The sequence below is a fragment of the Ambystoma mexicanum genome, chromosome 6q (assembly GCF_040938575.1).
Source record: "Ambystoma mexicanum isolate Mex_15411 chromosome 6q, UKY_AmexF1_1, whole genome shotgun sequence".
In the NCBI taxonomy this organism is placed as follows: domain Eukaryota; kingdom Metazoa; phylum Chordata; class Amphibia; order Caudata; family Ambystomatidae; genus Ambystoma; species Ambystoma mexicanum.
Window position 1 is genome coordinate 1,320,564,182 of NC_090937.1, and position 18,618 is coordinate 1,320,582,799.

Genomic DNA, 18,618 nt, shown 5'->3' on the forward strand with positions numbered 1-18,618 from the left:
AGTAGTGTGTCAGGTAGGGAGAATGGGAGAGAGGTCAGGGGGAGCTCCTTCATTAGCAAGTGAGGTTTCAGGCAAGCTTTAAAGAGATCCAAAGTTGGGCTGGTTTTATTTTTATGGGCAGTGGGTTCCAGTGGAGTAGGGAGAAAGAGCGGAAGTGAGAGGAGGCACACAGAGGGTATGGGATTGTGTATGCAGAGGAAGATCGGAATGAACGAGATAGTGAGTGCAAACTGAGATACAAACAGACTGGTACTTAGCAGCAAGAACATTGATAGCTTTGTAGACTGGGAGAAATAACTTCAAAAGAGAGCGGTTGTTTATAGAGCGCTAGCCAGTACGTTGTAGATAAGTAGTAGTGGGGCAAGAACTGGGTAGGTTGTAGAGAGTGCAGGTAGCAAAGTTGAGGAGTTTGTCGAGAGAGAGGGAAAAGTAGAGTGAAAGGCCAGGGAGTAGGCTTGAGGGAAACATAGCGAAATGTTGCCCTCATTTGAGTGGCCCCACAGTCACTGCTACTTTGGGGGTGCACAAAATAATGACTCCGATCACTGTGTCCAAGCAAAGATAGTGGGTTGCAGGGGTGTCCCCCACTCTCCTTGGGCACAGTAACGGGAGTTGCATGTTGCGGGGGACAAGAAAGTAAATAAAAAAAGAAGAAAGAAAAGCACCCTGAAGCGTCAGCTCTGACGCACGGTACTGGGAGGAACTGACGCTGCAGGGATAGCGGGGTGTAGGCGGCACACGCAGAAGTGTGCCACCATAAAGGTAAGTGGGGGGTTGGGAAGGAGAATGAGGGCCGGGTGATGCAGGCAAAGTGATCTATTTGATCACTGCGCCATGCAGTAATTGGCGTCCACATTCTTGTCGGCACAGTTAAGGGTGGTGCAGTGATCACATAGATTTGGCTTGAGCAGTAGTCAAGTTTGCTCAGCACAAAAGTAGAAATTGGAATTTTTATAGAGTCATTTTTAAGAAAAGGATGAATTTCCTGAATGTTGAGGAGGTTATAATGAGCATTACATAGCTTTCAAAGAGGACCGTGAGATTGCGAACCTTGGATGAGGGTTGAAGAAGTTCAGGCGGGAAGGAGACATAAGAAGCGAGGAAACAGATGGCATTGCAAGCAGGCAGAAAGATGACTTCTGTTTTTGATACGGTGGAGGATTATGTTTAAGCGACAGAATTGGTGAAATGGACGGCATCCCTTAGGGTCACTGATTAGCTTATGTACCGCCTTTCAGAAGCCTGTAGATAAAGAGGTCAGGGGGAAGATGAAGGCTTTTACCCAGGTGCAGCAGGAACCTTGAAAAAGGTATAGGCAGGGCCTGGAAGTCCTTTTAGGGTAATCTGGTGGGCCTGACAAGAACTAGTGAAGATTCTAGATCTGGCTGAGAAGGTGAGAGATAAACACGAGGCCTCTGAGCCACTTGGCCTTGCAGCCCTGCAGCCTCCTTTGGAATGCAATTGTGCCGTCTCGACTGAGGGACAGAAAGGAGTGCTTTTGGAGATAGGTTCCAGGCTGAGGGATTTAGATTCGATGGATGCAGATCTAGACACCCAAGATCTCCTCATTACGGACAGCTTTGCTAAGTAGCTGAATGCATTTGTAGATACCCATACAGCCATCAATAAGGCCAAATCTTCCCCAAAATTATTTTTGCTCTAAAGGTTCTCTCAGGGGCCACCAGGGGTAGAGGTCGCTGTTCCGGCCAATTTCTTTTTGACAAGAGGCCTAAACAACGTCAAGGGGTGCAACCGTACTGACAGGAGCAGAAGCTGGGCACCATTTTTGACTTCAGAGGCAGGTTCAGAGGACGTGGCTGGCATAAAAAGTTAGCAAGATACCAGCCCAATCAGAATGTAAGTGTTGCACAAACAAGCTGCAGTATAGAAGGGTGCATAGCGCTGTTTGCATATATCGGGAATGAGCGGTTAGAGCATGCATAGGTATGTCAGGAAGTAAAGGGCTTTCACCTGGAATTCTATGTGATGCCCAAGCAGAGCAGACAGCACCCCTTTAATTTGCACTGGCGAGAAAAGCAGCTGTAGTGCCCATAGAGCGACAGCCCAGAGGCTGCGTGGGCAACCTTTTCTTGGTTCACAGGAAGTCCAAAGTGAGCCCAGTTATACATTGGTGGGAGCTTGACCAGAGGCTAGTGTATTGCCACTTCAAGATAGAGGGCATACATATGCTCAGAAACATTCTGTTGCAAGGTGATTGGTTGGTGCATCTGGATCTGAAGGATGCATATCTTGTGATCCCCATCCATGCCCCACATTGTAGATGTCGGCCATTTCTGTGGGAAGGATTTTTCTGGGAGTTTAGGAGCCTTCCCTTTGGGCTTTCACCAAAGTATTGAAATGAGCAATTTAAGCTCTCAGAGATCAGGGCACATGTGTGATAATCTATCCAGATTCTATGATTTAATGTTGCAAGACAAGGAAGCTTTGAGAGAGAAGCTTCTCAGGGCAATGAACCCCCTCTGAGAACTGGAATTTCTCATTAATGGGGAGAAATCTGAAGTGATGTCGGTACACTACATGGAGTTTGTAGGGTACTCCAAAAATGTTGTGATGACTCAAGCTTCTGAAGAACAGCATGCTTATGATAAAGAGAGGGATTCGTCTTCTTGCAACAGACCAATTTTCCTTGGGGAACCTGGCAAGAGTGATTGGCCTCTTCTCATCTTCTGATGAGGCAATATTTTCTGGGCTTCTCCATTTCTAAGCCATGCAGAGACTCAAAAATGCTCATCTGCTGAAGGACGTGTCTTAAACAGGTTTCTTTACAAGAGGAGGCCAGAGTGGAGCTGCCTTGATTGCTGCAGCACATGGAGGCCTGGAATGCGAGAGCCATTTTCATTTCAAAGCTAAACTTTATGATAAAATATGATACCAGCATATCATGTTGGGGGGCCCACTGTGGGGATGATTTTTCCATGGGTGGGAAATGAACTTGTCATAACCCAGAATTTTTCCATTTTCCAGCCAGATCCAGTGGCAGAAGCATCAAGTGCCTTTCTCCAAGTAAGCACTAGCGGGAAAGCCTACTCTTTTCTCCCATTAGCAAAGGTTGTGAGATAGCTGGCAAAGTTAAGGAGGACGAAGGTGGATTTGTTGATGGTAACTTCAATTTGGATGGCACAATCATGGTTTCAAGCTGGTTTGCAACTTCTGCCTTTCCCAAGACATTTGGCTTATGTGTAGCAAAGCAGGGCTCATTCAGCCTCTGATACTCAACAGATTTCTGGTATTTTCATCTTGGAGAATTTCTGATCATGTTGGAGCCTCCCAGGCCTTTTGGTTAAGGCTCAGGAGCTCATCAGAGAAAGCTGGGCCCCAGTAACTTTTAAGAATTATAAGTTAGCATGGTCAATGAAGGCTAGCAGGTGTAATGAACGGAGTTCAGATCCCACTATATCCTCTCTGAGCCAAATGAATAGTTATCAGGCAGAACTAGCAAAGGAAAAGAAAGGCTTACAGGACATTACTTCTTACTGGCCCAAGATGTCAGTGAGTCATGAGAATGTAGATGGATCCTCCATAGGAGAGCACCCGATAGTTTACAGAATGCTGAAAGGACAGAGCCCTTCCAGTAGACAGTAGGCAGTGCTGTGGGGCGTGAATTTAGTTCTCCACCTACTTCAGTCCTGGTCGGACAATGTAAATGTCTCCATAATGTCCCTTTCTTACTATGTTGCTCTGTCTGGTATCTTTATTTTATTTTTTATTTTATTTTACATTTATAAAGCGCTCACACAGCCCGCAGGCATCGAGGCGCTGTTACAGGAATTGTTTGTTTTTCTTAGTTGCGTATTTTTTTTTTATCTTAGTTACATATTTATAACGCGCTTAAACACCCAGAGGTTTCTAAGCGCGGACCCGGGGATCGAACCTGTTGTTGCTTCGTGTCGTCTTGCTTCCAAGACGCGCACGCTGCCACTGAGCTATCCTCCCGGGACAATTGCCCGAGGGCTTCAGATTTTAGGGTTTGGGATTTGACAGGAAGATTTTTTTCCCGCAATTTCACAGCCAGCTACAGTAATGGTAATTGAGCTTTGAAGGAACATAATGCTCACCTCCAGTCTTGACATAAAAATACTATTTTCCAGGTTTGTTTAGATAGAATGGTCTTGATTCTATTAAAGACTCAGTGGAAAGCATTATCCCATCATCACATAAACATTATATGGTGGAAGGGGTCTGTCGAGATGGTAGCTATGAACCAAACCATTAGGTGTTAGAGAATGCTTGCTGGTAGAAATGAGCATTTTACACCTGTTTCTATGTTTGGTCTGGGGACCTAGTTATTAAAGCTGCTGTCTTTGTATGCGTTTTATGGTTCTAACTAATTACAATCACAGTGAACGTATTGTGCATGCCCTCGTAGGCTGTCTACTAACATACTCCTTTCTTTTTTCAGGAACAGAGAGAAAGACAACGTGAGGAGGCAGAATGAGGACTGTGTTTTACTGTGCTTGAATGAGGCAGAGTTAGATGGCTACCTCTATTGGAATTCGGGTCTTTCATCTCACACAATAGAAAGAGGAATAGGAGGAGTTGTTTTAACAGCACTCTGCACCTATGGGAGGATTAGGATTGGTTGAAGATAGCATCACGTGTTTGTTCTGGTTGTACTACTATTTCCCTGGGTTTCATGGGAAAGATAGTTTGAGATGTTGAAGGTTCTTTGAAGTGCTGTTGTAGTAGCAAATAAATATATAAACAGGCTCACCTCCGTGTCTTGATAAAATCAAGAATGTCCTATATTGGCTAATCTGGAAAATCTCCTTCACACCCCACTGTGCCACAACCCTTTTGCGGAGACTGCAAATAGACTGACAGTCCTCTGTGGCCAACAAATACAATCCTTTTAAAATGGTTCCCCAACTTCCTACACTGTCAAGCACTTCATCAATTGCAGAGCCTCATAAGTCATCTATGTTATCTAGTTTGCATGTCAACCGATCTACGTCAACAGTACCAAACACCAACTAAACTGCATTCTTTAACATGCACAATGCATGAAAAACTATCAATTACCAACGTTCACCACTATCATAGCATTGACATTAGGAACACATCAATGGAGGCAGCCATAACAGCAGACGCATTGGTACTGTAAGCATACCAACACATCCACATGTTATGTTATGTTACTTTGCATTTATATAGCGCCTTATGTACCATTGGTATGGTCTGAAGGCGCTGGTGAACACATAGAGGTGGTCCTCCCAAAAAAAGAATGCAAGTGGATCTGCAATCGTTTTATTATCATCAAAGGAATAAACAGGACAATGAGATGGTCACATGTCTGAACTGAGAGTCAAATTGCACAGAAACAATGTGGAATCATAAAGATCAAGAACTGTTTACCCATGTAAGTCTTCCGCGGACCAATGGTCTAATTTAGGTATATATGACCTTCATCCTCCTCACAATCGCTTTGTCATCAGACGAAGATCTCAGGATCACATCTAATAAGTCCATTAGTGATGCCCACTAACCATGGGCACTGCTTCTACCTTCAGAACCTGGCGGAAACCTCCCAGTAAAATCACCAAACAAACTAGCTTGTTTACCTCTTTCATACTGTTGTACAGAGTGCGTGGGTGGATGTATGGAAAGGGGGTGTTGTGATTCACCCAGGGTGGGCTGAATAGTATGTGGGCTTGGAGAGAAAAACCGAGCCACGGATGTTGCTAGATGCTAAGCTGCAGACTTTGGAAGGTTTGTGATACGCTGCAACACCAGGCAGCGAAGTGGCCAAAGTTACCGGCACCAGGAGCTATGACAGCTGGTGCGGTAGAAGAGCTGGGAAAGACCCAGGGCTTGTGCGGTAGAAGAGCTGGGAAAGACCCAGGGCTTGGTTAGCTGGCAGGCTGCAGTACTGTTTGCAGTGTATTCTGCACATGGATGGTGAGGCCTGGGCTAAAAGCGTTCACATTGCAGCTGTTTCAAATGGGGAAGTTAAGCCTAATTGCTATGGGCTAGACGTCTGTGTCAACCTGGCGGCGGCGTTGGAAGAAGTAAATACCTGCAGCCTGCACTCAGGTACTTCTGGTGGCATGAAGTGTAGTGAAGTTCCCTGCCACAACCTGCTGAAGAATGTGGTGTTGATCCATAATTGCTGACTGAGCTCTGTTCACAGCAGTGGCCTGAGCTCAAGTGATGACGTTGGAGAACGTCCTTGGAGTCCGCTTGTAAATAGCGTGTGATGACGTGCTGTCACACTGGGCCACATTCACAACAACCAAAGAAGAGATGCTGGAAAAGGTCTAGACGGAAAGCCTTTTCGCTGCAGAGACAGAGTAGTACCATGTCAGAGAGGAAGATCCGTCAAGGAGCCTGTGTATGGCTCCTCCAGAGCTGTCCAATGGTCACATCATGGTGCCTTTCAGAACTGCCTTGCCTCCAGTGCTGTGATTGGAAGGGAGATGTTATATAGCGCTCAGTAGGTGATGAACGGTGAGAGCTTGGAAAGGAAGGGAGATGTGTTGTATAGCGCTTGGATGGATGTATGGAACTTATGATGTCAGAGAGAATGCAGTGAGAATGTTGCTGTATGAGTGAGAGAGTGTTTGTGTGAAAAGAGTCTAACCCAGAGAGTTGAAGAGATCGAGCCTGGGCAGGGGAGTTGCTAGGTCTGGAAAAGACCCGGGGCTAAGCTGATGTGAAAACTGTTGGGACTGGGGGCTAGCTAGTCTTTTGGCTGTAGCTCCTGAGATTCTATCCGGGGCTACAACCAAAAGGTCAGGGGCTATAGCCCCCTTAACCCCCCCTAGCAACGCCCCTGAGCCTGGGTGATGGAGCCAATGGGTCTTCCTATGTAACAGCTTAATGTAACTTGAAAAGAAGGAATAAAGGAACTTACCCGTGACACCTGAAGTGCCTGCTGCTGAGCTTCTTTATTACACATACCAGCACTCTTAATGGTCCCACTTCAGACTTTACTTCCTGACTGTCCTAAGTACTCCCACAGGCTACACCACTTCCCCCTCCTACTGACACCACCCTACTGGCTTTACCTCCAGGACTCCCCCAATTAATATACTCGCATGGTTGATTGATTGATTGATTTGTTATTTATTATGCACCTATAAACAAGTGTTTCATGGTGCAACCAGGCAAGGGAGGGGAACAAAGGGAAGACAAGACAAACAATCTTACTAGGCCCTGTGTCATTTAGTTCATTCAAGTGTCCAATAAGAAGTGCAGGGTATAGGGTACAGAGGAAGTACAACCAGAGCAGCAGGACTCTGAGTTACGTTCAAGGAAGGCTGTGACTACAGGAACAACCCAGCCAGGAAGTGCAAGGTAAGCCAGATGGCAAGTTCAGGGGGTCTGGGCAGGGGGACAGGGGTCCTGGTGCTGTGTAAAACCCAGAGGACACCAAGCAACCAGTCAGCAGAACTGATGAAGGAGCAAAGGTTGGTTAGCAAGGGAGAGGGGGCGAGAAAGAGGAGAAAATGAAGGTATTGAGGAGCTTCTAGAACTTAAGGAGATCTGGCTCAAGGCGGAGAGAGGCAGGGAGGCCATTCAAGAGGTAGGCTCCTGCAGAGGAGACAGATCTATCCCCCATTCTCTGCTTGGAGAAGCGGCTGACCCGCAGAGAATTAGAGGTAGATGAGCAGAGGGCTCTAGAAGTAAAGTGTTTAGGAAGAGATAGTTGAAGAAAGTGAGGAAAATGGCCCCAGAAAACCTTGTGGATGATGCAGAGGCTCTTGAACCTGATCGTTGCAGCCACAGGTAGCCAGTGGAGGGATTTCAGGGCTGGAGAGATCTGATCCCTGGGCTTGAGGCCAAGGATAGGTCTTGTGGTCCTGTTCTGGTTGAGTTGAAGAGGGCGAAGGGTAGAGTTAGCCAGATTGAGAAACAGTGAGCTTGTGGGGGAAGGTGAGAAAAGGGAGAATACATCTGAGTAGGTGTAGCTGGAAATGGGCCGTCTTGGTAAGGTCTGTGATGTGGGGAGAGAAGGAGAGAGTGGAATCAAAGATTACCCCAATGTTCTTTGCCTCACAAGAGGGTGAGGGGAGAGGGCCCAAGGAGAGTGACCAGAGTGAGAGAGGAAAAGCGGGAGCAGGTGTCCCAATGAGAAGGATCTCAGTCTTACTGGCATTAAGACAAAGATTGTTAGAGGTGCACCATGCCTGCATAGCAGTTAGACAGTCAGGGATGAGAGAGGAGGAGGAGGGTGAGGGTATCCTGATGTAGAGCTTCATGTCATCTGCATAACACTGAAAGTTAGAGGACAAGGTAGAGATCAGGAGGGCCTAAGGGGCCAGCTAGACATTGAAGAGCCAGGGTGAGAAGATGGAGCCCTGGGAAACACCACATGTGGAGAGAGGGGTGGTGGAGAGAAAGGACCCAGGCTGAACCTGGGAGGGTTGGTGCAAGAAGAAGGAGGTCAGCCCCGCCAGGGCCTGATCTGTGATTCCCAGGGTCTCGCTGAGATGATTAATCAGGATGGCGTGGTTGACCATGTCAAATGCAGAGAAAAGGTCAAGGAGAATGAAGACAGCGGGAGAGCTGAAGTCAAGCTATGAGAGCAGATCTTCACAGGTATACAGGAGAGCAGTTTCCATGCCTCTGGCTGCTCTGAAGCCAGAATGATGGTCATGGAGACAACAAACTGATTCAGTGCGGAGTGTTAGCTCGTAGATAGCCAACTTCTCCAGTAATTTGCCCTGAAAAGGGGTGAAAGAGGTCGGGCGATAGTTTGCAGGAATGGAGGGGTTGGCAGAAGGCTTTTTTAGTAGAGGGTGCATAAGGGAGTTCTTGAGAAGAGAGGGGAAAGAACCAGTGACAAAGGAGTGATTAAAGAAATCAGTCAAGGCTGGTGTAAAAGAAACAATGTTGTCCTTAATGGTTCTGGGGGAGCAGGGAGTCACCTGTTTGGATGAGACTTTCATAGACCGGACTATCATCAGGTGTTACAGGAGAGCTTGAGAAGAGACTGAGGGGACAGGGTGTGGCCAAGGAGTGCCTAGGAGAGGTAGAGGGAGAGAGAGGTGTAGAAGAGGGGAGTACAGACAGGATGTCCTAGGTTTTAGTGGTGAAATGAGAGGCCAGAGCTGCTGTGCGGAAGGCCTGGGTGGGTGTAGAAGAGGTAGATACTGCAGTAGGATTGGCCAGCTCCTTGCACATTTTTAAATGTTTGGCCATTTTGTTAGAGGTGACAGATGCAGGCTTGAATATGGACCCTCTTCTTAGAGAAGATGAAGAGTCTGTATTGCCTTTGGAGCAAGCGGCAGGCCATTTCTTCAGAGGGTGTGCCTGATGCCTCCCACTTTCGCTCAGTTACTCTGCACTCGCATTTCACAGCGGCCAGATAGGAGTGATACCAAGAGTTGCACTTGGTGGCAACTTCTGGTGGATCCTCATGACAGGCGCAAGGATATCCGAAGTGTTAAAGATAGAAAGGTGAAATTTGGAAAGAGCTGTGTCAGAGTGGGAGTCAGACGCAGGAGTAGGTGGGGGAGAGAAAGTGGAGGCAAAGGCGGCCACTGACACTCACTTCATAGGTCGAATGACTGCAAAGGAAAGTGGTAGTGCTGGGTGGGGCATTGTCAAGGAGACAGGAAGCTTCAAGAGAGAAGAAAGAAGGAAGTGGTCAGTCAAGGAGAGAGGAGCAGAGATGGAGATGTCTAAAGAGATGAGAACATCCAAGATGTGTCCGGCTGAATGTGTCGGACCAGAGGGTAGAATTGAGAGGGAAAGAGAGTTGCATAGGTTGCGTAAAAGCCCAGAGGTGGAGTATGGGGAGTCCAAATGGATGTTGAGATCCCCAAGGAGGAGAAGCTGGGAGGTAGAGGAAATGAGAGAGGAGGTGAGGTCAGCCCATTCAGAGAGGAAGAGGGTGACCTGGTCAGGTGGCCTGTAAATGGTGGCCAAGGTCAGAGAGAGGCCGGGGGAGATAGAAAGCCTGCAGACCAGGCATTCAAAGGAGGAATAGGTCTGAGTGGGTATGATGGAAGCAGGGATCCACTCAGGAAAGTTCATGGCCACTCCACCTCTAGGCCTGTTGGGCCTGGACTTGGAGAGGATCATGTAGCCCTCAGGGAGGAGTGTGTCAAAATTTGTGACAGCTCTGGCCTTGAACCATGTCTCAGTGAGAGCGAGAACATCCAGGTCCAGGAGTTCAAGGAGGTGGCAGATGTCAGAGGAGTGTTTGACAGTAGAGCGAGAGTTGAGAGTAGCCAAGTATATAGAGTAGATTGCCATTTTTTAAAGACTTCCGGGGGGTACAGGAGAGAGGAGAACCCATCAGAAGTGGCAGAGGAGCCAGAGAGGTGGAAGGGGGAAGCAGGAGAGGAGTCAGAGAGCTGGAAGGAGGAGGCAGGAGTGGAGCCAGAGATAGGTGGTAGGAGGGGGCAGCGGAGGAACCAGAGAGGTAGTAGATGGCAAGGAAGCTGGAAGGGTGGAGGCTGGAGGTGGAACAGGAGCCAACGGGGAGGTGGCTGACAAGGGAGCCAGAGAGGCAGTAGATGGCAGGGAAGCCAGAGAAGTGGTAGAAGGAATAGCAGGAAAAGGAAGGATGTTGATGAGGTGAGAGAGGCACCTATCAAATAGTAGGAGATTGGGCTGAGGGCCCTACACCATGACAGTGCCGTTTAAATAGGCTAGACATTAATGACTCTGGAGGGCACAATGGGGCCAAGTGGGCCTCCCACCTGATGCCACCTTTAATGGGAGAGTACGAAGAAGGGGAAGAGAAGTGTTTAAGGAAGTCATAGTGGCAACAGTAAAGACAGACACAAGTGATCACAGTTCAGGGGTGTTTATTAAACTGCAAAAGTGGGTGAGATAAATTCCTATTCTAAACCTAAATCTAAGATGGGATCAAGCTTCAACCATCAAATGAAAATAAGGGAGTCCTAGTGGTGTTGTGTCAAATAAAAGAGCCTATACTAAGAAAAACCTATTGCCAATACTTACGCTAATTACAAAAAGAGTGTGGGATAGGATTCATAAGAAAGAAATAAGTGTTCACAAATAGTATGTCAGGATGCAGGAGTAGGGGTCTCAATTCCCCACGTTTTGAGATGGGATAAGGTGTAACCTCTGAGCGCAGCACACTTCTCGAACTTCCCCAGCAAGAGACAACAGTTTTGTCCTCAACTTTCAAGAAACTCGGTGGCCAAGTCTCTTTTCATGCAAAAGTCTCTTGCCTTCGAGGGTCAAAAAATAACAAACCAAAAAGTTCCTTTCATACGGTAGTTAGGGTAGGAAAATGGCTCACCCCTTGGCCCCTCTCTTCTAGAGCAGACCCTTCCCGATTCTCAGCCTCCCTCCGCTGGGTTTACTATGGCTCTGAGTCACTCGCTTTCTCCTTTTTTAACTTTGCTTTGTTGCCTTCACAGGTCGGTGGGTGTTGGCTTTCCACCCTTGGATCCCCCTCTTCTGGGGCACAGATCTGACTTGATTATTCACCTTCCTCAATCGGGTTCACTGATGTTTGCAACTCTTATTGTCTTTTTAAACAATTCTTAAGGCTTTGCCCTTTTCTGTCAGCTTCCCTCTGCCGGGTTCACTCTTGCCTACTTTTGCTAAACAGTTCACTGTGGACATCCCTCAGTCGTGTTCACTTCTGTTCACAGGGACTTCAGGCTTTGCCCCTTTTTGTCAGCATCCCTCTGCCGGGTTCACTGTTGCTAACTTTATCAATTGTGCCTTTCTCAATCACCTGTTGGTCAAAAACTTTAGACTGTGCAGAGGATTTTGCAAGACCCCTGTATGACCATTCTGACCATTCCTTTCCGGTCTTCCAGAGGCCTTCCGGTATTTGCAGTTTCAACAAATACAGGACTGACTAGAGTCTCTTGAGTAAGCACCCACGTGGTGCCGGATCCCTCTGCAGCTGGTCTCACGTTTATTCTAACAGTTCTTTGAACTTCCCTTAAGTTGCTACTTCGCAGCTTTTGGTTAACACAGTTTGGTCCTTATCGGTTCACCCTTCAACTCACCGGCTGTGATAAACTGCTTGGCTTTTCAAAATATCTGGAGTCAAGGCCGGTACCACGGTAGCAGGCATCTCCCTCGGTCCTGTTTATCAGCATAGGCATCCTCTGTATACTTTTGACATCTGCTGAAACACACTTGAGCTATTGTCCACGCTCATACAATTCCTTCTGCAGAGGTTTCACAGGTCTGGGTTGGAAAGGGCAAGGTTGCGTCTCTCCTTGTCAGCCTCTCGGTATTCGCTGCCTTTTTCATGCTCTTGAACTGCCATGCCTGGATAGCTGTCTCATTGTGTGGTCTGCCTTGCTCGTACAATGCTCTGTTGCTCTACCTTTTATCCCTGTGGGAAAAGGAAAGGTCCATCAGGTGTGTTTGATTCTGGTTAATTGCCTGACTCTGCCTGGACCTTGGGTTGGGACATGTCAGGCCAATAGCTTTGGAGTTAGTCCATTGTTTTCTGTGGTGTAGAAAAGTGTTTGTGTCAGAAGAGGGGGGATTAGTGTGTCAGAGAATCCTACGGGAAATAGAGAGGAAGAGGTGTTGTATGGGATTATAAACCTCATATTAGAGAGGTTTATGGTGATCTTGAAAGGGTGGTTTTTGTAGGGTTGGTGAAATGAGTGAGAGGGTTTGTGGGAACTATAGTTGTTGGTCACATTCGACTGGGAGTTTGGAAAATGATAATTATAGGGAGGGAATTGGTAGGGTTTATAAAGCAAACAGGGATAGCCAGGATCATGAACTGAACAGTGAAGATTGTGGGAATGTTAGTGTTTTGTCAAAGTAGATTGGGTGTTCAGGAATGATTTATCAGAGGGACGTGAAGAAGAGTGATTGGGAATATCTGTGTAGAAGACATTATAGCAGAGATTCTGGGGGTTGTGGTTTTTGATGGGTTCATCAGATGCGGAGGGGTTGTTGGATTCTAGCAAGAGAGATTTGTTGGGTGGAAGGGAGGTATATGTAGAGCAACCTCTAAAAGCGACAGGGACTTCATCCTCCTCACCGTCTTCTCCAGTATATTACAGTGTCTCAACTTGGATATTCCCCTAAGCATAACCCCAGGGTCCCCCACCCAGGTGATCCTCCCCCACTGGTTCACCCCCAGGAACTGGATCCAACAGTGATGGCCGTGTCCTGGCCACCTGGATAAGGTATTCCTGGGCTCTACTTGGGAGAACATCCCTAGGTTTCTCAGAAGTGTGACCATATGAAGGGTCCATAAGTCGGGAGAAGGAACAATAAAGAGAATGTCGGTGAGAGTCTTTCTGGAGGAGGCATGGGTGTCAGTGATGGGAAGGGAAGGCTTGAATTGAAGACCAGGATATCCTTCTTCTGTGTAGCTCTGTGCAGTGCTTCTTCCTTCCAGTCCTAGTGAGAGGAGAAGGATAAGAGATAGAGAAGCAGTTGGAGACGATGCAGGAAATTGAGAGCACCATAAAGAGGGTGTGATAGAGGAAAGGGAGAGGGCAGGGGAGAAGAGGAGAAGAGAAGGAAGCACTGCACAGAGCTACACCACACAAAAGCATGGGAGGGGATTAGGGAAGGGGGAACACAGGGAAACAACAGGCAACAGCAGAGCGCAGACGGATACGAGTAAAGAAGGGCAGCAAACAAGCAATGAGTGGAAACAGCGGTGTGAGCCAACCAGGCTCAGCTCACCCTAGGGAGGAAAAGGACTAGAGTACACCAGTAGTAACCCATAGACGGAGAGGGAACCTAGAGAAGAAGAGAAAGGCATAATGGACTTAGCAGTGAGCCATGTGCAAGCACACGCAGGAACACTCACCTAGTGGGGAAAATGCAGGAGAAATGCACATAAACAGTGATAGAAGCAAAACATTTACTTAGAAGGGATAAAGGCAGGAGAATCCAAGAGAAATGCAGAGAAACAGTTGCAGAGACACAAAAAACTAGGTACGACTACCCAGGAGAGGGGAAACCTAATGGGTGCATAGAGACAGTGCAGAATGAGACATGCATTGAAATGGAAGTAAGCGCGAGGTAGGGCAGTTTAGCGGGACACAGTAATGGCTGCAGCCCCTGCCCACACCTTTCTCACCTTGCGGTCTTTGCTGGTCGATGTCTGCGCTGCATGTTCTCACTCTGCATTACAACCCCTTTGTCGCCAAGCACCTTAGTCGCACAACACTGTGCACTTGGCCTGTGCGGGCTTTGCCGCAGTGTCCGATTCTCAGTTCTTAAAGGACCTGATGCGTGGAATGTACCGCAATGTGCTACATATCAACGTCCAGCGTCTCCTGCGGTACTGCATTACACAACACTGTGCCCATGGCCTGTGCTGGCTTTGCCACAGTGGGTCCGATCCTCGGTTTTTAAAGGGCCCGATGTATGGAACATAGTGCAACGTGCTACATATCAAACAGCCAGCATCTCCTGCCATCCTTCTTTGCACAACACCACACCCTTGGCCTGCGCTGGCTTTGCCGCAGAAGGTCCGATCCTTGGTTCTTAAAGGATCCAATGCATGAAACATAGCACAATGTGCTACATATCAAACAGCCAGCATCTCCTGCAGTCCTGTGTTGCACAAAAAAGCGCCCTTGTCCTGCACGGGCTTTGCTGCAGAGGGTCCGATCCTCGGTTCTTAAAGGATCCGATGTGTGACATGTAGCACAACATGCTATGCATCAAACGGCCAGTGTCTCCTGTGAACCTGCGTCGCACAACAACACACCCTTGGCCTGCGTGTGCTTTTCTGCAGATGGTCCGATCTTTGGTTCTTAAAGGCTCGGATGCATGGAACGTAGCACAACATGCTACATATCAAACGGCCATCATCTCCTGCAGTCCTGCATAGCACAACACTGCACGATTGGCCTTGCAGAACATTGCCCCCTACTGTGGAGACCGCCAAACCACCACTGTTTCCAAAACCTCCAATATCAGTGGACCAATTGAATACACCTATCACTGACCAGGAACCTCCCTTTAAGGACTGTCATTGTTACCAGTCCACTGGCATTATTCATATACCCACGCAGTTTGCCATAATACACCCTTTTCCACAAACAGCCTTGGAATAAGTACACCCACTGTGCTCATCATAGCCCGCATTCATAGCAAGTGTAAGATACCCAACCTCATTGAGAGTAGTACAATCACAATTTAATGAGTATGTAAACAGTAACAACATCCTGTAAAATAATCAAACAGGTGTCTTACCATTGCAAAGAACAGACTCTATACCTGTAGTAGTATCAGTGTATCAACTCAAGAAGGCCATCTCTCAGGGAACAATTTGTGTCTCAATAGCCCCAGAAACCTGGAATTCAACTCCAACATGTAGACTGTTTCTTGTAGATTTAGGAATGCTTCCTTCAGGTTTCACATGCAGAGGTTCTCCTCACAATAGCATTTCCTGTGTTGTAGAGTGCAGAGTTCTGCCATCCAGTGTCTTCTCTTTGGTCACACATGTTCAGCATTAACCACTCCATGAAATGGACTCGGCTTACACCCGTTTCTCCGATTATTGTTTGGGTCTCTCTATCCATTGTCTCTGGTTGAGAGCATTCCAGCGAGGCCAGGTGGCTTCAGAGTCTGCTAGAAATAGTTTTCCTTTTTCTTTCAGCTCATCTTATCTGGGTCCCATTCCCAACTTTTCCGGAAATATTGCTGTCCTTGTCCTCAACACTGATTCCAAGTGCAGAATGTGGCATCTGTCCACTCTCACATGTTCTCCCTTTCTTCGGTCAGGACTACTCTCTAATCTAACTGTGGTATTGCAGCGCTGGCAGGACCCTCCTTGAGTAATAACTGCCATCTCAATGATTTATTCAGCTTTTATCTGAACCAAGAGGCCCAAGGTCACATCACATTATCTTGAAACGGAACAAAAGACTCACAATCCGGTTGTTTCTTCTGTGTCATGAAGGTCACTTTGTCACACCTGTTGAGTCAATGTGAAACAGCTGATTCTAAACACAATGAAGCCTTGGGATCTGAAATCCTACCCCCCACCCACTCACCACTTTCCTTGGATCTGAAGAGAAGAGGAGGTGACAGAGAAAATGAGAACACTCTGTTTCTGTGACTCATGATTGCAATACAATTTTTGGACATGTTAGTTGCTGTTGTAGCTAAAATTCTCATGCAGCCCCCACTTCTACAAATCAACCAGGAGCCAACACAATCATTAAGGTAAAACAGGCACAGTTAAGAGATATACTTCCTTCGGCTTTTGTGGTAACATGAACTGAGGGGAAGGCTGTGCTCTTAAGAGGGGTGTGAATGTGAGTCTGTAACGACCCAAACAGTAAAGCATAGCATACCAAAATAAAGGAAATGTCCAATCAAGGATCTATAAAAATAGAGATACTTTAATAAAACACACCATCTGAAAAATTAATTTAATAAAAACACATTGCACAAAACCTACTCCTGAGGAAAGAACAGAGAATATGCAAAAGATAGAAGAGTGTATGTATACAGGTATGAGCATGAATACAAGGGTGATAGACAAATTATAAACCACAAAGTGAATATGTCTTTGGAAGAAAAAGGTGCACAAGTGACCTAGCAAGTCTCTAGGGCCTAACATGGATCAAGGGGGCAGTTATTGGTTGACAGTACCTTGTTTCTAGTCTTTGGTGGTTGATGGTGTATTGGAGGGTCAGTCCTCAGACATACCCCCATGCAGCCATCCTTGGATAAAGACACACACTGTGCAAGAAAGAGAGACATTAATTATCTTCCCCACAGGCAGCTGGGCAGCTTTTGTTTAATGAACTGTACATGCTGACCAAAGAAAGTCTCAATATTCTTCTACAAACAACATATATTTATGGACAACAAATATCACACATCAGTTCTGTTCTAATATGAATCTTACAATATAATTAGTTAAGTTTCTATGAGCAAAGTGCATTGCCTTTTTTCATTGGACATACATGCTTCCTGATAGACATAATTATTTCTTCTTGCAATGACCACATAATATGCTGGTCACGTGTGTTTCCCCTTTTCAATGAATCATAAGACATGTTACACAACTTTAAAAACTGGATGAAAGCAGTTCTGAGATAACATGAGCCTCTGTCAGCCTGCCAAGGACATGAAATTTGCTGTTGCGTCACTATTGGTCCATTTGCTTAGCTTATCTATTTTTTAGCTCACTGCCAACCTTTAGCCTAAAACTCCCTTTCTGCCATGACACCATTAATACTGCTAAATCGCTGAAACTGGCATTTTCCAAGGCCCCCCTGTTCCCAATAACCTTGGCTTGATTTGCTATTTGTCTGAGTGCTACACAGCCCTATATGTCTGTGTTTGCAGCAATTTGAATTTTCATGAGGCTTTGAGTACTGTATTTATTTTAATGTGCTGTGGTGTACATTTTGGGAAGAATGGCTACCTTTTGTTGTAGCATTTGTATGTCAGGGAGCTATATTCTGTGTTATTCATGTTGTGCACAATGTATGCATCTCTTTATGTTTGTGTTTTCCTAAATGAATGTGTGCACCATACTCCTTTCACCTAGTCTTGTCATCTTTAATTTACATTATACTTATTTCCTAATGTACCTGCTTTGGATAAGGGCGGTTTGGCTGCCTCAATGGACAATGCTTCTCACTTTTATAATGTTGGAAGGGAGGGTGGGACACAGGCCCTGAGTGACATGTGCACTTGTCCATCACGAGAGGGGGCGGGGTAGTCTCTTTTTTGGTCTACTCCTTTCAACATCAAATCTATTGAATCATTTCAATCTTTCAGGAAACAAGTTATTGGATGGTTACTGGATAAAAAACTAACATTACCATCCTCTCTCTCCTATGTCTGATGATACTGCCTATACTCCAACTGTGTGGTGCTCTTGTAAACTGTATAAATGTATAACTGTAAACTGTATATAATGTATTTTGTAACCTTGTCCCGAAGCGGTCTTTTACCTCTGGGTCTGGACCGCTATATAAATAAATAAAACAAACAAACAAACAAACAAATAAATGGTGTTGAACCGGCTTTGTGCAATGGTGCAAGTGGATCGTGCTCAGTTTGGGTATTTTGGATTGCGTGGCCCCAAACAGCAAGAGGGCATGGAGCAAGTTCAAATGTGATAGTTCTGTGCAGTTGGAAAGCAATGTTCAGCAATGCAGGTCAGGCCGCTCACCAGGATCTGTTCGAGGTCAAGCTGGTTTGAGTCGGGTTCCTCAGAAGGATATATTATTGACGCACCAGTGGTTTGAGTAGTTGGGTGGCAATTCTCAAAACGGTGATCCTGTTGCTCCGATGTGCGATTATTGTAATGTGGGAGTTCAAGGGTGATTTGTTTCATGGCATAACCTCTGTACGAGTCTGCAAGTGACTCTCCAGCAGTTCAAGTCGGGTCCCGATAACAAGCAGTCGATTTGAACCTAAAAGCTGACGGGCTCAGTGGGGGCACGATGTAGCATTGAGCGGGCTCGAGATCCAGGCACTGTAGTTCGAAGGTTCAAAGGAGTGCTGAAAAGCAGCACCGGAAGGCTCTTTCAGCTTCGAACGGGGCTCGACGTCAATTCAACCAGCATCAAGGTAGTAGAATGAGGGGCTTTAGCTGATCTGGTCCTCCAAATGCTGTAAGACCCCCTTCAGGGGCTCGAGGACAGGATGAGTACTTTCAGGGTCTGCTATCCCCAGCCTCAGGAGATTATGATGCTGGTC